General features: G+C 34.5%; 1 protein-coding gene across 1 annotated transcript in view; it reads right to left on the bottom strand.

Annotated features, from left to right (window-relative positions):
* Nucleotides 1–22,739, bottom strand: part of LOC141401275 (uncharacterized) — a 121,909-nt gene extending 99,170 nt beyond the window's left edge. The window contains exon 1 of the mRNA XM_073981367.1: nucleotides 21,241–22,739. The gene's annotated coding sequence lies outside the window, so the exon portion shown is untranslated. The remainder of the gene's footprint in view (nucleotides 1–21,240) is intronic.
* Nucleotides 22,740–23,008: the final 269 nt, after the last annotated feature.

The following is a 23,008-nucleotide window of genomic DNA, read 5'->3' as shown; positions in this document are numbered from 1 at the left end:
TCGGTAATTAACCCTCCGCTGAGTGAGAGCGTCCCTAGGGACCTTTTTGCCTTTTCAAACTGAAATTACTCCTACTTCGGCCAAGAAAAAAATTCAAGCAAAGAAAAAATTGAAAAAATAATTTTTGTATTTAGAATTTAGTTATAAACAATAAAAACAAAAAAATCAAAAAAATAGTTAATAAAACTTTTTAAGTTAAACGGTTTTATGTTAAACATACATTGCAATGTTTAAGATAAATGTACTAAAAACCAAAAAATAATAAAATAGATACAGTCGTGCGAATTATAAACATATGCATAGACTAGACTAAAATAAAACCGTGGGCTTTCATTTGATTCCCATATTGATGGGATTGATAAAACCTACGTTATCCGCCATTTTGTAGCGGTCGCCATCTTGGATTTCAATTTTTTATAGTATATTGTATTCTGCTTGTTGAGCCCTTTCATTTGATACTCATATTGATTATCCGCCATTTTGTAGCGGCCGCCATCTTGGATTTTAATTTTATATAGTACATTGTATTCTACTGGTTGAGCACTTTCATTTGATACCCATATTGATGGAATTGATAAAAACTACGTTATCGGCCATTTTGTAGCGGCCGCCATCTTGGATTTCAATTTTTTATAGCATACTGTATTCTGATTGTTGAGCCCTTTCATTTGATACTCATATTGATGGGAATAATAAAACATAAATTATCCGCCATTTTGTAGCGGCGGCCACCTTGAATTTATAATGATAATGAATAATGGGTCGATCTTGCATTGCCACTAAACATGAGTTGCGTTCTCTGCGCGACTGAGACGAAATGTTGTACCATTAATGTCAACTCAACTGGGTGGTCGATAAACATGTTATCGATCATTGTTTGTTCAAACTTGTGACCTCTATTCGCCAAAAAAAAAAAAAAAATATTTTAAAAATAATTGCGCTTTGGATAACTCTTGTGTATTCTGGACAATATTTTAATATTTTGGCTGAGTTTTCGAGCAAATTTGGAAAACAACCCAAGATTGGAATATAACCTGGCCATTGAATCTTCGGATCGTCAAGTTTTATTTGCTGTCCCAAAAAATGATAAGTTCGGCGGAATTATTTTTTGATGATGAAGAAAATGTACAGGACATTGCATCTATCAGAAGAAATTTGTGGGACAAGTCGAATCCATTGGAATTGCCATCTGCACTGTAAGCTGATGTTCATGTGGAAAGATCTGTATAATCAGTAAATTATTTCAGGTTTAAGGCGTATTTTCGATTGCCAAAGGATGCCGTAGTTTAGGTTGTGGAAACGTTAAAGGATGACTTCAAAGTAAGTTACAGAAAACAGCAATACCCCCACTTTTAAAAGTATTACCAGCGTTGCGATTCTTTGCGGACGAAAGTTTCCAAAAGTCCCATGGCAATGACTTCAACAATTGCATGGCTCAATCTACATTGTCGAGTGTATTGAAGGAAGTTGTCCACTTGATTGTGCCAAAATTCGATCGTTTTGAAGTTGACGGAGGAGGAAAAAAGACAAAATAAAAACCATTTTTATTCAAAAACGAAATTCCCTGGTGTAGTTGGAGGATGTTCGTCATTTGTACCTACACCAGGGAAAAAGGTGTATGAGGATGTTCTCCTGGTGTAGGAGGATGTTCGTCATTTGTACTTAAACTGAACCTACAGGATTTGTCACCAAATTCATTTGCAAAAGATTTGTTGTTGTCTGCTCCAAAGGCGATAAATTCACTTCTTGTGATGGACCACCACCACCAGTGTCTTTGAAGTTTCTTTTATTTTGATCCATTTTCTTTTTCAACTTTGCTTTAAAGTGAATCCAGACTCTCTGCCACTCTTCAGGTGTTCGTGTTGGAGGTTCATGTTTAAACTGTCCGAAATGGACCTCCACGCTTCATCCGCTGTGGCTTTGGTTTCACCAAAAACCCGAACTCCTCGGCTAAGTTTGGATTTTCACTCAGTTTATCAATTAATATTTCGAACTGTTGTTTTGTCGTTATTTTCACCATATTGATACACAAAATTAATTAATGATGCAAAGAGTCAATAATTGTTAACAAAGTGTTTATTTTTCCTTCTATTTTACTTCTTGTTTCTTCGAAAATGTTCACTGCAACTGAAAATTGGTGCTTGCTGAAAAACAGCAGATTCGTCAACTGAGATTCGCAACTTCAGTTGAGTGTTGCCATACGTGGATCAATTTTGACAACTGGCAACGCCACTCAACGATAATTGTTATCGATGATCGACCCCTAAACATAATTGTATTGTGTATACAAAATTTCAGATTAATCGGTTGACAGGAAGAGGGTGAAATTTGAATTACTAAATTTGACCCAAGAATAAAACAAACGGGATGATCTAAATAAAACCCTTTAAAAAAATGTATATGAAAAAATCATGATTCACAAAGGTCCGTGGGACCTTTTCACACGATCGTGAAGTTCAGAACTGTCACTCATCGGAGGGTTAACAAAATTTTTCGATAAGTTAACAACCAAAATAAAGCCGTCGCTAATTTCTACAGATATCAACAGTGCTGTCAACTTTTATTGATACTTTTCATTCATAGTTTTCCGTTTTCATCTTACCGATTTTTGTCGGTACCAACTTCTATACAGAAAGAATACGGTCCATAGGTCGACTTCTATACAGCAGATGACCTCATAGGTCGTCTTTTAAACAGAAAAGGGCTTCAAAGGTCGATTCTAAGCAGGAGCAGACCTCATAGGTCAAATATCTATATCGACGACGGCCTCATAGTTCGACTTCTATACAAAAGATTACTCATAGGCCGACTTCTATATAGAAAACAACATCGTAGGTCGAAATCTGTACAAAAGACGGCCTCACAGTTTCACTTTTATAGAGAAGATGGCCTCTTAAGCAAACTTCTATACAAAAGATTGCGCCCTAGCTCCCCTTCTATACAGAAAACGCCCACATAGGCCCACTTCTATACAAAGATGAGCTCTTATGTTCCCTTCTATACAGACGACCTAATAGGTCCACGTCCATACAAAAGATTACCCATTAGGTCCACATCGATACAAAAGACGTCCCCATATACCGTCCTATACCCAAGATGGTCCACTTCTATACAAATGATTACGTTCTAGCTCCGCTTCTATACGGAAGACGACCTCATAGGTCGACTTCTAAGCAGAAGACACTTAAGTCCACATCGATACAGAAGAAGACCTCATATACCCTCCTATACCTAAGAAGGTCCACTTCTCTACAAAAGATGACGTCCTAAGTCTACTTCTATACAGAAGACGACTTCATGGGTCTACTTCTATACAGAAGAAGACCTCATAGGTCGATTTCTAAACAGAAGACGACCTCATAGGTCAATTTCAAAGCAGAAGACAACCTCATAGGCCGACTTCTAAGCAGAAGACGACCTCATAGGTCGATTTCTATGCAGAAGACGAACTTAAAAATCGACTTCTTTACAGAAGATTACTATTTAGGCCCACTTCTATACAAAATATGACCTCATAGGTCGACTTTTAAACAGAAGACAACATCCTCTTCGACTTCTAAGCAACAGATAACTTCTTAGGTCCACTTATATAAAAAATGACGACCCAAGTCCACTTCTATACAAAAGACGACATCATATCTCGACTTCTAAGAAAAACAATACTTCAAGGTCAACTTCTAACAGAAGACGACCTCATAGATCGACTTCTATGCAGAAGAGAATCTCATAATTCGACTTCTGTACAGCAGAGGACCACATAATTCGACTTATATACAGAAGAGGACCTCATAGTTCGACTTCTTTACAAAATACATATTCATAGGTCCACATCTTTACAGAAAACGACCTTACAGATCGGCTTGTATACAGAAGGCGTCCTCCTCTATACAGAAAACGTTGATAAGTCCCCTTTTATACATAAGATGACCTAACCACTTCCAAGCAGAAGAGGCCCTCATAAGTCGACTTTTATTCAGAACACCTCCTATACAGATGACCTCATAGGTCGACTTCTAAGCAGACGATGACCTCTTCCATACAGAAGATTACCTATTTGACCCACTTCTACACAGAGGATGACCTCATAGGTCGAATTCTAAGCAGACGATGACCACATAGAAGATGACCTCTTAGGCCCACTTCTACACAGAAGACGACCTATGGACAAATTCTAACCAGAAGTCTATTTTTTAGATCCACTTCTAAACGGAAGACGACCTCATAGGTCGACCTTTTACAGAAGCCGGACGAATAGGACGACTTCTAAAAGAAGACGACCTTGTAGGTCGACTTCTAACAGAAGAGGACCTAATAGGACAACTTCTGACAGAAGACACCCTCATTGGACGGCTTCAAACCAGAATGCCATTTCATAGGTCGACTTCTATACAGAAGACGACCTCATAGGTCGACTTCTATACAGATGATGACCTCATAGGTCGACTTCTATACAGAAGACAACCTCATATATCAACTTTTATACAGAAGACGACCTCATAGATCGACTTATATACAGAAGACGACCTCATAGGTCGACTTCTATACAGAAGACGACCTCATAGGTCGACTTCTATACAGAAGACGACCTCATAGGTCGACTTCTATACAGATGATGACCTCATAGGTCGACTTCTATACAGAAGACAACCTCATATATCAACTTTTATACAGAAGACGACCTCATAGATCGACTTATATACAGAAGACGACCTCATAGGTCGACTTCTATACAGAAGACGACCTCATAGGTCGACTTCTATACAGAAGACGACCTCATAGGTCGACTTCTATACAGATGATGACCTCATAGGTCGACTTCTATACAGAAGACAACCTCATATATCAACTTTTATACAGAAGACGACCTCATAGATCGACTTATATACAGAAGACGACCTCATAGGTCGACTTCTATACAGAAGACGACCTCATAGGTCGACTTCTATACAGAAGACGACCTCATAGGTCGACTTCTATACAGATGATGACCTCATAGGTCGACTTCTATACAGAAGACAACCTCATATATCAACTTTTATACAGAAGACGACCTCATAGATCGACTTATATACAGAAGACGACCTCATAGGTCGACTTCTATACAGAAGACGACCTCATAGGTCGACTTCTATACAGAAGACGACCTCATAGGTCGACTTCTATACAGATGATGACCTCATAGGTCGACTTCTATACAGAAGACAACCTCATATATCAACTTTTATACAGAAGACGACCTCATAGATCGACTTATATACAGAAGACGACCTCATAGGTCGACTTTTATACAGATGATGACCTCATAGATCGACTTCTATACAGAAGACGACCTCATTGGTCGACTTCTATACAGATGATGACCTCTTAGTTTGACTTCTATACAGAAGACGTCCTCATAGATCGACTTCTATACAGAAGACGACCTCATAGATCGACTTCTATACAGAAGACGACCTCATAGGTCGACTTCTATACAGAAGACGATATCAAAGGTCGACTTCCATACAGAAGACGACCTCATAGGTTGACTTCTATACCGAAGACGTCCTCATAAGTACAATTCTACAGAGAAGATGACATCTCAGGACCACTTCTATACAGAAGGCGACCTATGTGTGATCGACTTCTATGCAGAAGACCCCACTCATAGATCGACTTATAAACGGAGGACGACCTCATAAGTCGACTTCTATCAGAAGACGGCCCAATAGGACGCCTTCAGAGAAAAATACGACTTCATAGGTCAACTTTTATACTGAAGACGGTCTCATACGTCAACTTCTATACAGAAAATGACATCATAGGTCAACTTACAACAAAAATTATGACCTCATATGTCGATTTCTAAGTAGATGGCGACATCTTCAATGCGGAAGGTCCTTTTCTATACAAAGACGACCTCGTAGATAGGTCGACTTCTCAGCAGATGATTACCTCATACGTCGACTTCTGAGCAGAAGACGACGACGACCGCTTTTATATAGAAGACAACCTCATATGCCCACTTCGATACAGAATATTACCTCATAGGTCGATTTCAAAGCAGAATGTTACATCATAGATCGACTTCTAAGCAGAACAGAGCCTGATAAGTAGTCTTTTATACAGAAGACGACCTCATCTATACGGAAGGCGACCTCATTGGACGACTTCTAAGCAGAAAACGACCTAGTGGACCTATTACTTCGATACAGAAAACGACTTAATAGGTCGACTTCTAAGCAGAGGACTGTTTCATAAGTCTACTTTTGTACAGGAGATGACCTCGTAGGTCGACCGGCTTTGCTTTCTATAAACAAGACGACTTCATATGTGGACTTCTATGGCTTCTATAGACAATATGACTTCATAGGTGGGAAGACGATCTGGCAGCGAAGGACCAAATATCTCTAAAAGAAGAAATTAATATTTAAGTACTTAAAATGTTTACATTGTCGCATTTATGTATCTTCAAGTTACATAGATACATATGTCAGCAAGCAAGAATATAGATTTCTACTATGAAAAAGTTCTCTAATGTGAATTTTTTTCCTATGGAAAAGTTCCCCAATGTGAATTTTTCCTATAGAAAACTTCACTAATATAAATTTATCCTATAGAAAACTTTACCAATGTGAATTTTTCCTATAGAAAACTTCACCAAAGTGAATTTGTCCTATAGAAAACTTCACAAATGTGAATTTTTCCTATGGAAAAGTTCACCAATGTGAATTTTTCCTATGGAAAAGTTCACCAATGTGAATTTTTCCTATGGAAAAGTTCACCAATGTGAATTTTTCCTATGGAAAAGTTCACCAATGTGAATTTTTCCTATGGAAAAGTTCACCAATGTGAATTTTTCCTATTGAAAATTTCACCAAAATGAATTTTTCCTATGGAAAAGTGCACCAATGTGAATTTTTCCTATGGAAAAGTTCACCAATGTGAATTTTTTCCTGTGGAAAAGTTCACCAATGTGAATTTTTCCTATGGGAAAGTTCACCGATGTGAATTTTTCTTATGGAAAAGTTCACCAATGTTAATTTCTCCTATGGAAAAGTTCACAAATGTGAATTGTTCCTAGGGAAAAGTTCACCAATGTGAATTTTTCCCAGTGAAAAGTTCACCAATGTGAAGTTTTCCTATGGAAAAGTTCACCAATGTGCATTTTTCCTATGGAAAATTCACCAATGTGCACTTTTCCTATAAGAAACTTCTGAGGAAGCCATATCAGCCAAGGAAGTAATGCTAGGAACCTATGAATGAACACCGTAATAAGTTTTGGTTTTTGTTTTTTTTTTTTTTTTTTTTTGTTTTTTGCTCAGATCACTTCAAACTTTTGCTCCCACACTCTTCAGCATTAAATCGAAAAAAGAGCATTGTTTTACTTCCGGCCTATACATTAAATACCTCCCCCATATATTTGAATACCGAAACATAAAGCAAAAAAAAATTGTATTTCAAACATTGATAAGTTTTCGAAATCCATTGCACCACCATTCAATATCATCATCATTCCAGCCAAAACACACAAAACATGTTTGAAATCTGCACTTATTACACACAACGTCACGACTAAACAATGGAGAGTGGTTTACTTTACGGCGGCCAAGCACGCATGCGTAACGAGTTAAGTACTAACCATGCAGACAGACGCTACTACTGGAGTACATATTTCGGTATTTCATCAGTGTTGTTATTATCGGTTAATGGTTTCGGGTAAAACTCCGCCAAACAACAACAACATTATCTTCATCATCATTGATGAGTACTTGTTATACCCTTTCGGTAATACATATTTGACTATTTAATGCTGTGGCAAACAATGTTGGCTTCTTGTTTTTGGTGGGAGATGTTACGATATGCAGCCGACCTGGCTCAAACAAAAGCAGCAAGTTGAGGAAAAATTAAACAACTTCGATGTGTAAATGTAAACAAAAAACATGCATATATGATAGCGCATGATATGCAGAGGAACGCTTAGGAAAAAAACAAGAAATTATAAATTTTTTTGTAAATGGGTATTGGACTGTGCGATACCCTTTTTGTGGTGGATACCTCGAAAACATTTCATGCCAGTGGCGTCCATAAGCGCATATCCATAACAAATAGTTCGTTTGAGAACTTCAAAGGTAAATATTTAAAAAAGAACGAAGAGATACATCAATACGAAAATATTTTCCAATTCGAAAATCTCTCAATCCAGCAAATCACTTACAACTCCCCTCCACCCCATTATCTCACTCCTCATTAGTATGTGTCAATGTACACACCCAGCTAACATTTTTTTCCGAATTCTTTGCGAATTCGGTCAGAATCTCTGCACAAGTTGCCGATTCTGATGCCGAATTCTTTCCGAATTCGGTACAAAAGTTGTATGGACGTGTCCACCGAAATCGGAAAGAATTTTCTAAGAAAATTCTAACAAAATATTAGAGTTTCGCAACGAATTCGGTCCGAATTCGGAAAAAAATTCTGGAAAATTCGGTGGAAAATTTAGATTTTTTGAAGAAAATCGGTCCGAATTCGGAAAGAAATTCTGGAAAAATTCGAAGAAAATATTAGATTTTCTGGAAAAAATCTGATGAAATTCTTGGCCGCTGACGCCTTTGATATTGACACACAACACAGAACAAATCCCCAACTCAGAAACAATTCTCTTTTAATGCGCTATTTATGGATGATTCTAATTTCAAACGTCCTAATGATTTACCCTGTTGTTATCATATTGTGATTAATAGTAGAAGAATGTGCACGAGTATGTTAAAGCTATCAACACTAGCTTGAATTATTATATGTTGCATTTATATTAAAACAATTCAAAAACTGTATATGCGAATTTTATAAAAAAAACACTTTGTTTTTCGACAACAATCGAACAAAAATATCCCTTAGAAAATCGATTAGAAATCGGAACGAATTCGGAACGAGATTCTTATGGTTCTTCAGAAAATGTGCAGAGATTCTTAAAAAAAAGTTTTAGAAAATCGGTACAATTTCTAGAAAAATATTAGAGAAATCGACAAATATCTAAAAAATATTCAGAAAATTTCGGAAAAAAATCGGAAATCAGAGCCCTCCGTCCGTCCGTCCATCTTTGTGGGCACACACAAGAGTTGAATTTTTTTGAAAATGAAATTATTTTGAAAATGAATCTCAAACTGTGCTTACACCTTTTTCGAGGTTATACGAAACAATGACATAGAAAAGTGAAACTTTTTTTATGACGACGATGATGATGAGGAAAAAATTAGGTAAACAAATTAAAGAGTCATGAAAAGTAAACAAAACCACAGCTTGAAATAATAAAAGGGAAAATGGTCATAAAAACTGCAGCTACCTGTGGGAAGATGAGCAACAAGGTCTTCATGCTCCAGAACTATCACCAGATTATGATCTCTCATAATCGTTTTTGTCAACATACTAGCCTCGGGAGACTTTTCTATGGAAAAGTTGACCAATGCTAACTTTTCCCATGGAAAAGTTCACCAATGTGATTTTTCCTATAGAAAAGTTAACCAATGTGAATTTTTCCTATGGAAAAGTTCACCAATGTGAATTTTTCCTATGGAAAAGTTCACCAATGTGAATTTTTCCTATGGAAAAGTTTAGCAATGTGAATTTTTCTTATGGAAAAGTTCACCAATGTGTTTTTTTCCTATGGAAGAGTTCACCAATGTGAATTTTTCCTATGGAAAAGTTCGCCAATGTGAATTTTTCCTATGGAAAAGTTCACCAATGTGAATTTTTCCTATGGAAAACTTCACCATATGAATTTTTCCTTTGGAAAACATCAGCAATGTGAATTTTTCCTATGGAAAAGTTCACCAATAAGAATTTTTCCTATCGCCTATCCCCTGATGTGAAATTTTCCTATGGAAAACTTCACTGATGTGAAATTTTCCTATGGAAAACTTCACTGATGTGAAATTTTCCTATGGAAAACTTCACTGATGTGAAATTTTCCTATGGAAAACTTCACTGATGTGAAATTTTCCTATGGAAAACTTCACTGATGTGAAATTTTCCTATGGAAAACTTCACTGATGTGAAATTTTCCTATGAAAAACGTCACTGATGTGAAATTTTCCTATGAAAACTGCACTGATGTGAAATTTTCTTATGGAAAACTTCAATGATGTGAAATTTTCCTATGCAAAAGTTCACCAAAGTGAATTTTTCCTATGGAAAAGTTCACCAATGTGAATTTTTCCTATGGAAAATTTCACCAATGTGAATTTGTCCCATGGAAAAGTTCACATATGTGAATTTTTCCTATGGAAAACTTCTTTACAGAAGATGACCTCATATGTAATTTTCTGTAGGTAGAAGACTTGCTAATTTGTTCTATAGTTAGAAAACCTACTTCTACGGACAGAGGAAAGCCTGTGAAGATCTTTTATGGACAGAAGAACACCTAAAAAAGGTGTTTTATGGACAGAAGAAGACCTCTCAAGGTGTTTCATAGACAGAATAAGACTTCGGATGATCTTCTAAGGATAGAAGAAGGGTTATAAATGTTTTCTAAGAACAAAAGACGACCTCCAAGGGTATACTATGGATAGAAGAAGGTCTCTAAAATACTTCTATGGAAATAAAAAGACCTTTAAAGATGATCAATGGAAAGATGAAGGCCTCTTAAAGTCTTCTATGGATAGAAAAAGATCTATAAATGTCTTCTAGGGACAAAAAGAAGACCTTTAAAGGTTTTCTATGAACAGATGAGGATCTCTTAAGGTCTTCTATGGACAGAAGAACACCTCTTAAGATCTTCCACGGACAGAAGAAGGACCTCTGGAGGTCTTCTATGTACAGAAGAAGACCTCTAACGATTTTCGATGGAGATATGAAGACCTTTTAGTCTTATATGGACAGAAAAAGAAATATCTTATAGCAGCAATTGACCTCTAAAGTTATTCTATGGCTAGAAGTAGACCATAAGGCCTTCAATGGATAGAAGAAGACCTCTTAAGGTCTGAAGAAGACATCTTAAAGTCTTCCATAGACAGAAGTAGAACTCTTGAGGCCTTCTATGAACAGAAGAAAGCCTCTTAAGGTCTTCTGTAGAAATAAGAATATCGCTAAATGCGTTCAAGGAACAAAATAAGACGTCCAAAGTTATTCTATGGACACGTCTTCTATGGACAGAAGAAGACATCTAAAGTTCTTTCATGGATATATGAATGTCTTCTAGGGACAAATAAAGACTTCTAGCGATCTTTTATGGATAGAAATAGCATCTCTAAATGTCTTTTAGGAATAAAAGCAGACCTCTAAAGATCTTCCATGGACAGAAGTAGAACTCTTAAGGCCTTCTATGAACAGAATAAGGCCTCTTAAGGTCGTCTGTGGAAAGGGGAATATCTTCAAATGTGTTTTACGAACAAAAGAAGACGTCTAAAGGTATTCCATGGACAGAAGTAGACCTCTTAAAGTCTTCTATGTACTGAAGAATGCCTCTTAAGGTCTTCTATGGAATGAAGAAGACCTTTTAAGGTATTCTATTTACAGAAAAAGTCATCTGAATGTCTATGGACATATGAAGATCCCTAAATATCTTCTAGGGACAAATAAATATTCTTTAAAAGTTTTTTACGTTCAAAGACAACTTCTAAACATTTTCTATGGACAGAACAACACTTTCAAAGGTTTTGTGTGGACAGAGGAAGTCCTCTTCAATGGATAAAATAGAAAGTCGATCTCATAGCACATCTTCTTTACAGAAGAGGACATAACAGGTCAACTTACATATATACAGAAGACCGTGAAGAAGTTGAGCTGTTAAACTTCTTTACAGAAGACGACCTCACAGGTAGATTTCTATACATAAGCCCCATTCTAATTAAATTACATTTTCTATTGCAACAAAAGTACATAACTTTTCCCATTTTCCAGCTTTAAGGTTTTTCCCTGTTGTTTTTAGAGGTCAGTATTGTTTTGTGTAATTTGTGTCCAGACAACCATGTTTTTGTTTGTTTTGATGACGTCGTGTTGTTGTATTTTTGGAGTAGTTTTTTTATGTTTTTGGGGTTGGTTGAACGCAATTATTGCGTGCTTAGTACTAACATTCTTGCTGTTGTTGTTATCAGGAATAAAAAACAAGAGGAAACCAAAAATACCCCAACAGAAATGGTCAGGGTGGTGTTTTTTTTCAAAGTTGGGCTAGTCTTTGTTATGACCGAAATAACAACAATAAGAACAACAACATAAATACAAAAAATATAGGATTGGTCAAGGTTAACACCCTGCCGGAACGTCATGGACGTAATATGTGAGAGGTTCAGGGTGGGGGAATATTTCCTGGAAATGTAAATAAATGTTGGGTTCGTTTTTTGGATTTTGCCAAATTCGTATGAAATTGTTCGATTCATTGCAAAGTAATCAAAGTGAGCTAAAAATAGATTGGGAAGTTGTAGGGTTCATAACAAAAACAGACGAAGGTAATTAGGCAACAATTAAGGGGGGAGGAAGCGAGGAACATGGTTTGGTAGCCTAATGATGTCATGGTTCTTGGAAAGGGGTTTTTATTGTCCTCCCTAATGGAACATTGTGATTTAATACATTCTAATTACCATGATCCATAAAATATTCCGCTTAAAATCTCATTAAATTTTCAACAAGGTTCGTTCGGACATGTTCGTAATACCTGTTTAATTAAATTGTAACATTTTTTAATTAGTTGTTTTGACAAATTTAACAACAATAAAACTATATTTTCACATAATCCGCTCTCTTATGTTCCTCCCCTCCCTTAACATTGTTGTTTGTCCTATCCCACCCTAAAATTATGAACGACTGAGTGAATTTGTTAAGCCAATGCCAGGTTACCAGGTATTGTTTAGGAAAAATAAAATAAAATTATGGAAAAATAAAATTAAAACCTTTTGCATGATGATATGAAATTAGCAGCGGCAGTTATACCCTGGCCCTGCCTCTAGATGGAATTATGTGAGAGCATCATCATCACTTCCCTCCGCCCATGTCTATTGTGTAGTTAAGCTTCAATCACAACATAAAGCATCGCTGCTGCTTCGTGGCTGCTAAGTTGAATTTGTTGTGTGAAAGAGTTGTGCAGCACAAACATTTCTATTGTCTTTTGGCTTTCTTGCTTTTGACGGTCACAGAGGCCTATAAAGCTAAGTGAATAAAAATCAGAGTTTTTTGAACTTTTGCTGCGAATATGTTGGGGGAACTTAAGTCACCAGTTTCTTGTTTGTTTCTTTTTTTCAAAGACAATGGCCAAAGCTATCTAAGCCTATCATGATAATGTGTTCTATAGCCAAGTGCCAACAAACCAGCCTTCCACCCACCCACCTCCACCATATTAATCAGCATCATCTGTGACAGCAAAAACATATTCAAGACAATGGAGGAGACTATCTGGCTAAGACACACAAGCAAAAGATTCAATGATAGAGGTCGGTTTTTTATAAAATAACAAAAAGCATTTTTAAAAGTGGGAGGTTCGCTAGACGCCTTAAATCAATCAATAACCAAAAAAAGACCCAAAGAAAAATCTCAAATCATTTTGGACAATAATCAAAAGTTCACCACAGTGCATTTTTCCAGTGTAAAAGTTCGAGAATGTGAAATAGGTCGACTTATATAGAAAAGACGACCTCATAGGTCAACTTCTATAGAAAACACAACCTTATAGGTCAACTTCTATAGAGAAGACGACCTCATAGGTCAACTTCTATACCAAAGACGACCTCATAGGTCAATTTCTATTGAGAATACGACCTCATAGGTGAGAAAACGACTTCATAGAACGACTTCTATACCGAAGAAGACCTCATAGATCGACTTCTATACCGAAGAAGACCTCACAGATCGACTTCTACACAGAAGACGACCTCATAGGTCGACTTCTGTAGAGAAGACGACCTCATAGGTAGACTTCTATTGAGAAGACGACCTCATAGGTCTACCTCTTTACCGAAGACGACCTTACAGGTCGACTTCTATAAAGAATACGACCTTATAGGTGAGAAAACGAGTTCATAGATCGACTTCTATACCGAAGACGACCTCATAGATCGACCTCTATACCGAAGACAACCACATAGATCCACTCCTATACAGAAGACGGCCTCATAGGTAGACTTCTATACCGAAGACAACCTCATAGATCCACTCCTATACAGAAGACGGCCTCATAGGTCGACTTCTATACCGAAGACGACCTCATAGGTAGACTTTTGTAAAGAAGACAACCTCATAGGTCGATTTCTATAAAAAAGATGACCTCATTGGTCGACTTCTATAGAGAGGACGTCCTCATAGGTCGACTTCTATAGAGAAGACGACCCCATAGGTCAACTTCTATAGAAAAGACGACCTTATAGGTGAACTTCTATAAAGAAAGACATCATTGGTCGACTTCTATAGAGAAGACGACCTCATAGATCCACTCCTATACAGAAGACGGCCTCATAGGTAGACTTCTATACCGAAGACAACCTCATAGATCCACTCCTATACAGTAGACTTCTATACCGAAGACAACCTCATAGATCCACTCCTATACAGTAGACTTCTATACCGAAAACGACCTCATAGGTAGACTTCTATAGAGAAGACGACCTCATAGGTCAACCTCTATAGAGAAGACGACCTCATAGGTCGACTTCTATAGAGAAGACGACCTCATAGGTCGACTTCTATAGAGAAGACAACCTCATAGGTCGACTTCTATACCAAAGACGGCCTCATAGGTCGACTTCTATAGGGAAGACGACCTCATACGTCGACTTCTATAGGGAAGACGACCTCATAGGTCGACTTCTATAGAGAAGACGACCTCATATGTCGACTTCTATAGATAAGATGACCTCATAGGTCGACTTCTATAGAAAAGACAACCTCATAGCTCCACTTCTATACCAAAGACGACCTCATAGGTCGACTTCTATAGAGAAGACGACCTCATAGGTCGACTTCTATAGAGAAGACGACCTCATAGGTCGACTTCTATAGAGAAGACGACCTCATAGGTCGACTTCTATAGAGAAGACGACCTCATAGGTCGACTTCTATAGAGAAGACGACCTTATAGGTCAACTTCTATAGAGGAGACGACCTCATAGATCAACTTCTATAGAGGAGACGACCTCATAGATCAACTTCTATACCAAAGTCGACCTCATAGGTCGACTTCTGAAGAAAAAACGATTTCATAGATCAACTTCTATAGAGGAGACGACCTCATAGATCAACTTCTATACCAAAGTCGACCTCATAGGTCGACTTCTGAAGAAAAAACGATTTCATTGGTCAACTTCTATAGAGGAGACGACCTCATAGATCAACTTCTATAGAGGAGACGACCTCATAGATCAACTTCTATACCAAATACGACTTCATAGGTCGACTTATATAGAGAAGACGACCTCATAGGTCGACTTCTATTGAGAATACGACCTTATAGATGACAAAACGACCTCATAGATTGACTTCTATACCGAAGACGACCTCATAGATCGACTTCTATACCGAAGACGACCTCATAAGTCGATTTCTGTAGAGAAAACAAAATCATAGGTCGAATTCTATAGAGACAACGACTTCATAGGTCACTTCTTATGAGAAGACGAGCTCATAGGTCATCTTCACTAACGTAAATTTTTCCTAGGGAAAATTTCACCAATATGAATTTTTCCTATGGAAAAGTTCACCAATGTGAATTTTTCCTATGGAAAAGTTCACCGATGTGAATTTTTCCTATGGAAAAGTTCACCAATGTGAATTTTTTTTTATGGAAAAGTTCACCAATGTGAATTTTTCCTATGGAAAAGTTCACCAATGTGAATTTTCCCATGGAAAATTTCACTAATGTGAATTTTTCCAATGGAAAACTTCACTAATGTGAATTTTTCCAATGGAAAACTTCACCAATGTGAATTTTTTCTATGGAAAACATCACCAATGTGAATTTTTTACTATAGAAAAGTTCACCAATGTGAATTTTTCCTACGGAAAATTCACCAATGTAAAATTTTCCTTTGGAAAAGTTCATCAATGTAAAATTTTTCTTTGGAAAAGTTTACCAATGCAAATTTTTCCTTTGGGAAAGGTCAGCAATGTGAATTTTTCCTATGGAAAAGTTCACCAATGTGAATTTTTCCTATGGAAAAGTTCACCAATGTGAATTTTTCCTATTGAAAAGTTCACAAATGTGAATTTTTCTTATGGAAAAGCTGACCAATGTGAATTTTTCCTATGGAAAAGATCATCAATGTGAGTTTTTCCTATGAAAAAATTCACCAATGTGAATTTTTCCTATGGAAAAGTTCACCAATGTGAATTTTTCCTATGGAAAAGTTCACCAATGTGAATTTTTCCTATGGAAAAGTTTACCAATGTGAATTTTTCCTATGGAAAAGTTCACCAATGTGCATTTTTCCTATGGAAAAGTTCACCAATGTGAATTTTTCCTATGGAAAAAAGTTCACCAATGTGAATTTTACCTATGAAAAAATTTCACCAATGTAATTTTTTCCTTTGGAAAAGTTCGCCGATGTGAATTTTTCCTTTTGGAATTTTCACCCATGCAAATTTTTCCTTTGGGAAAAGTCAGCACTGTGAATTTTTAAACTAATTCTCTTTCGAGTTTAGCTGTTATGACCTAAGAGATACATTGAAAAATTAGGAATCCACCGAAATTCCTACACATTCAACCATTATTTTACGTTTCGCGAATGGCTAAGTCCATTCATCAGGCATATTTGAATGTTTTTAGTGGGTGGACGAAGACTTAGCTTGAAAACTAGCATTTATACCACAAATCATTCGAAAATTGTATATTGGAATTATTTATTTATTTTAATGTTAGTTATTGAATTCCAAACTTTTCCAAAAATTATCTATATGGGTCTTTTTCATTGAAAAGTTCATCAATTTGGATTTTTCCTCAGAAAAAAAATCCAACAATTTTGTTTAAGAAGTGTTCGCCAATTTTAATTTTTCTTATAAAAATGTGTACGAATGTGAATTTTTCCTAGGGAAATTTTCACCCATGAGAATTTTTCCTTTGCAAAAGTTCACCAATGTGAATTTTTCCTTTGAAAAATTTCGTTTTGAAAAGTTCTTGTGAACTATGGAAAATTTCACACAATGTAAAGTTTTTGAAAGGAAAATACACCAATTCGAATTTTTCCTATGAAAAGATTCGCCAATTTGAAAATTTGTTAAGAAAAATATACTAATGTTACTTTTTTTCTGTGGAAAAGCACCATCAACCTGTGAAAAAATCAGCAATTAGACTTTTTCCCGCGAAAAGTACACCAATGAGAATATTTCTTATTGAAAACTTGACCAAAGTGAATTGTTCCCATTGTAATTTTCTTAAAACAACTTTTCTCTAAAGAAAATTTAATCAATTTGATTTCTGAACCCAATTCCCTTTGTATTCCAATTGACTCCATTCACTTTTCCCACTCCCACCTGTTTGTTTATATTTTATTTGTTAAATTATTTATTTACTTTATTTTTTTATAATTTCCAAACAATTATAAAAATCAATAAAAATTCCTAAAACCTGTTTCGTAGTCAGCTACAGGTGAAGACAAGGGGAGAGAGAAGCTTTTTCGTTGCTACTGTTGTTGTTGTTGCTTTGTTCCAAATGGCGGGCTTTCAATTGTTCAAGTGTTCCAACAGCGAGTTGGCGTGTTTTGCATTTTTAAAATAGACAACTAATTAAAAGCGATGAAGACGTTTTTTCTATGTTAAATTCCTACACATAAACACACACACACATGCATTGACAATTGTTAAATTGCAGTCAACAAGTGTTATGTGCGTAAATAAACTTCAAGCAATAATACTGTCAAAAAGTGGCAATCAATATTCATCACAATTTGGGAAGAAATTTAAATAAAATAAAAAATTGAAAAAATGGGGAAAATGTGAAAAATTTACTATGAAAAACTTCACGAATGCGCAAGGTTTCCAATAAAAACTTCACCAATGTGAAATTTTTCTATGAAAATTTTCACCAATGTGAAATTTTTCTATGAAAATTTTCACCAATGTGAAATTTTTCTATGAAAATTTTCACCAATGTGAAATTTTTCTATGAAAATTTTCACCAATGTGAAATTTTTCTATGAAAATTTTCACCAATGTGAAATTTTTCTATGAAAATTTTCACCAATGTGAAATTTTTCTATGAAAATTTTCACCAATGTGAAATTTTTCTATGAAAATTTTCACCAATGTGAAATTTTTCTATGAAAATTTTCACCAATGTGAAATTTTTCTATGAAAATTTTCACCAATGTGAAATTTTTCTATGAAAATTTTCACCAATGTGAAATTTTTCTATGAAAATTTTCACCAATGTGAAATTTTTCTATGAAAATTTTCACTAATGTGAAATTTTTCTATGAAAATGTTCACCAATGTGAAATTTTTCTATGAAAATTTTCACCAATGTGCAAGTTTTCTATGAAAATTTTCACCAATGTGAAATTTTTCTATGAAAATGTTCACCAATGTGAAATTTTTCTATGAAAATTTTCACCAATGTGAATTTTTTCTATGAAAATTTTCACCAATGTGAATTTTTTCTATGAAAATTTTCACCAATTTGAAATTTTTCTATGAAAATGTTCACCAATGTGAAATTTTTCTATGAAAATTTTCACCAATGTGAAATTTTTCTATGAAAACTTTCACCAATGTGAAAATTTTCTATGAAAACTTTCACCAAAGTGAAATTTTTCTATGAAAATTTTCACCAAAGTGAAATTTTTTATGAAAATTTTCACCAATGTGAAGTTTTTTATGAAAATTTTCACCAATGTGAAATTTTTTATGAAAATTTTCACCAATGTGAAATTTTTCTATGAAAAACTTCACCAATGTGAAATTTTTCTATGAAAATTTTCACCAATGTGAAACTTGTCTATGAAAATTTTCAACAATGTGCAAGTTTTCTATGAAAATTTTCACCAATGTGCAAGTTTTCTATGAAAATTTTCACCAATGTGAAATTTTCACCAATGTGAAATTTTTCTATGAAAATGTTCACCAATGTGAAATTTTTCTATGAAAATGTTCACCAATGTAAAATTTTTCTATGAAAATTTTCACCAATGTGCATGTTTTCTATTAAAAATTTCACCAATGTGAAATTTTTCTATGAAAGACTTCACCAATGTGAAATTTTTCTATGAAAGACTTCACCAATGTGAAATTTTTCTATGAAAAACTTCACCAATGTGAAATTTTTCTATGAAAAACTTCACCAATGTGAAATTTTTCTATGAAAAACTTCACCAATGTGAAATTTTTCTATGAAAAACTTCACCAATGTGAAATTTTTCTATGAAAAACTTCACCAATGTGAAATTTTTCTATGAAAAACTTCACCAATGTGAAATTTTTCTATGAAAAACTTCACCAATGTGAAATTTTTCTATGAAAAACTTCACCAATGTGAAATTTTTCTATGAAAAACTTCACCAATGTGAAATTTTTCTATGAAAAACTTCACCAATGTGAAATTTTTCTATGAAAAACTTCACCAATGTGAAATTTTTCTATGAAAAACTTCACCAATGTGAAATTTTTCTATGAAAAACTTCACCAATGTGAAATTTTTCTATGAAAAACTTCACCAATGTGAAATTTTTCTATGAAAAACTTCACCAACGTGAAATTTTTCAATGAAAAACTTCATCAATGTGAAATTTTTCTATGAAAAACTTCATCAATGTGAAATTTTTCTATGAAAAACTTCATCAATGTGAAATTTTTCTATGAAAAACTTCATCAATGTGAAATTTTTCTATGAAAAACTTCACCAATGTGAAATTTTTCTATGAAAAACTTCACCAATGTGAAATTTTTCTATGAAAATTTTCACCAGTGTGAAATTTTTCTATGAAAATTTTCACCAATGTGAAATTTTTCTATGAAAATTTTCACCAATGTGAAATTTTTCTATGAAAATTTTCACCAATGTGAAATTTTTCTATGAAAATTTTTACCAATGTGAAATTATTCTATGAAAATTTTCACCAATCTGAAAATTTTCAATGAAAAATTTCACCAATGTGAAATTTTTCTATGAAAAACTTCACCAATGTGAAATTTTTCTATGAAAAACTTCACCAATGTGAAATTTTTCTATGAAAAACTTCACCAATGTGAAATTTTTCTATGAAAAACTTCACCAATGTGAAATTTTTCTATGAAAAACTTCACCAATGTGAAATTTTTCTATGAAAAACTTCACCAATGTGAAATTTTTTTATGAAAAACTTCACCAATGTGAAATTTTTCTACAAAAATTTTCACCACTGTGAAATTTTTCTATGAAAATTTTCAACAAAGTGAAAAATTCATAGAAAAATTTTCCATTGATGAACATTTTCATAGAAATAATTTACATTGGTGAAAATTTTCATAGAAAAATTTCACATTGTCGAAAGTTTTCCTAGAAAAATTTCACATTGGTGAAAATTTTCATAGAAAAATTTCACATTGGTGAAAATTTTCATAGAAAAATTTCACATTTGTGAAAATTTTCATAGAAAAATTTAACATTGGTGAAGTTTTTCATAGAAAAATTTCACATTGGTGAAGTTTTTCATAGAAAAATTTCACATTGGTGAAGTTTTTCATAGAAAAATTTCACATTGGTGAAGTTTTTCATAGAAAAATTTCACATTGGTGAAGTTTTTCATAGAAAAATTTCACATTGGTGAAGTTTTTCATAGAAAAATTTCACATTGGTGAAGTTTTTCATAGAAAAATTTCACATTGGTGAAGTTTTTCATAGAAAAATTTCACATTGGTGAAGTTTTTCATAGAAAAATTTCACATTGGTGAAGTTTTTCATAGAAAAATTTCACATTGGTGAAGTTTTTCATAGAAAAATTTCACATTGGTGAAGTTTTTCATAGAAAAATTTCACATTGGTGAAGTTTTTCATAGAAAAATTTCACATTGGTGAAGTTTTTCATAGAAAAATTTCACATTGGTGAAGTTTTTCATAGAAAAATTTCACATTGGTGAAGTTTTTCATAGAAAAATTTCACATTGGTGAAGTTTTTCATAGAAAAATTTCACATTGGTGAAGTTTTTCATAGAAAAATTTCACATTGGTGAAGTTTTTCATAGAAAAATTTCACATTGGTGTAAATTTTCATAGAAAAATTTCACATTGGTGAAGTTTTTCACCAATGTGATCCAACGACCATTTTCAAACCTCTATCCTAATCTTAATTTATATTTTCTTATTCTCCAACTCACCTGATTTGTATTAGAATTTATGTAAATTTTTGTTGTTGCTGTTGTTGTTGTTTTCCAAAAACCAAGTTTTAGTAAAAAACAACCAGAACTTCGAAATAAAAGCATTTGCGGGATGACGTTTACCTCGTAGCCAATGTTAACACATTGTTTATTGTTGTTTTATTTGTTGTTGCTGTCGTTGTTTCTTCTCATTTGTTTTTCTTTTTTTATTCAAATTGAAATATTTTTTTGTTTACTGCTTTGGTAGTGGTAACGGTTAAATATTGGCTTGTCTTTGTATTGATGACCGACCGAGACGACCGACCTGTTGCTGCCACTCAATTCTATGGGTGTTTCATTTCCTTTATGTTCCACAAACGAAGCTTTTAATTCGAAGAATTTTTTTGCTCTTATGCTCTCGGCGGAGACTTCGTTTGACCAGCTGAGAAGAACCCGGTTTAAAACGTTGTTCTATTCGAAATGCTGTTGTTTACACAGCCCAGGTATGGGTAGGTAGGTAGGTATGTGGTTAGGGTTTTGTAATTCCGCCACGCCGAATCTCATGCAAAGAAGAGAGTATGGAGCACAACTTTTTGTATTTTACAACTGAGCAAACAAATGGCAGCGAGTGTCTTTTTTTTTTTTTTGTTCAACATGTAACTCCCCCCTCTAAAGCCGAGCCCAAACAGCAACTTTTTTAAGCCAAGTTTTGTGGGTATTAGTATTAGTATCCAATGTAGTTGTAGATGATTCTACAAGCGGCTTTTAGTGGCATTACGAAAAAAAAATCAACACAAAAAAAAAACAACTGGAAGAGGCAAGGGGTAACGCCTTAGAACTTGAAATTTTTATGGTTTACTGCTAAACAATTTTTTACAAAATTAACAATTTTATAATGAATTCAATGACGTAGAAAATATTTCCAGAATTTTTGCAACACACATAAATTTTTATTTCCTTCCTTAGCCTTATTTCTTTTACCGAAGAAATGGCTTCTTTATTGCACTTCTTTCAACACAATTTTTGTTAAAATTTCAACTTTATTTTCCATCAACCTCCAAAATTTTTTAATAATTTTTCTAGAATTTTTTGTTTAATATTTTTTTAATTTTTTATTCCATTAATTTCTTTAAAAATTTTTCCAACTTATTTTCCACTTCTCATTTTCGGTATTTTCCGTATTGGCCCCCACAACACCGCGTCATACATCAACTGAACAGAGCGGCAGTGGCATAGGCATGCACTCATTCACACACAACTAAAGTTAAGCAACCGACCAAACAACCAGTTAACAACAATACCACGATATACTAATATTAACGTTTTGAACGGTACTACAACTAACTCATCATCATCGTCATCGTCCGGTCACAACGTTCTTTTGTTGCTAAAGAAACACGAATCAACCAACGGTTACTAAAAATGCGACGGCGGCTGCTGCTGCTGCTTTGGCGACACAACTAAACTCTTCCGTTACTAAAGCCCAACTAAATGAATGCTTGGGCCCCCACCAAAACAAACGAATGAGTAAAGTTTAATTCGTTTTATTAAAGCTTGGCGTTTGTGTGAAAAAAATGAAACTGTTATACGGGGAGAAGAGTCAACTCTTATATTGCGTGGTGGATGGATACACAATGGCAAATGAAACACAGTTATATTTTGGGGGACAGAAGCTTAAAATTTGTTAAGCTTTTCGTTAAATCGTAGTATAAACGGGCAATTTTTTGAAAACAAAATTAAAAATGTGAAAATTTATAAAGTGGATTTATGAGGCCGTATTCTCGAAGTA

The sequence above is a fragment of the Musca autumnalis genome, unplaced genomic scaffold (assembly GCF_047663935.1).
Source record: "Musca autumnalis isolate F117 unplaced genomic scaffold, ASM4766393v1 scaffold_4, whole genome shotgun sequence".
Lineage (NCBI taxonomy): Eukaryota > Metazoa > Arthropoda > Insecta > Diptera > Muscidae > Musca > Musca autumnalis.
The sequence above is the reverse complement of the archived record's forward strand: the minus strand, read 5'-3'. Positions and strand labels throughout refer to the sequence as shown.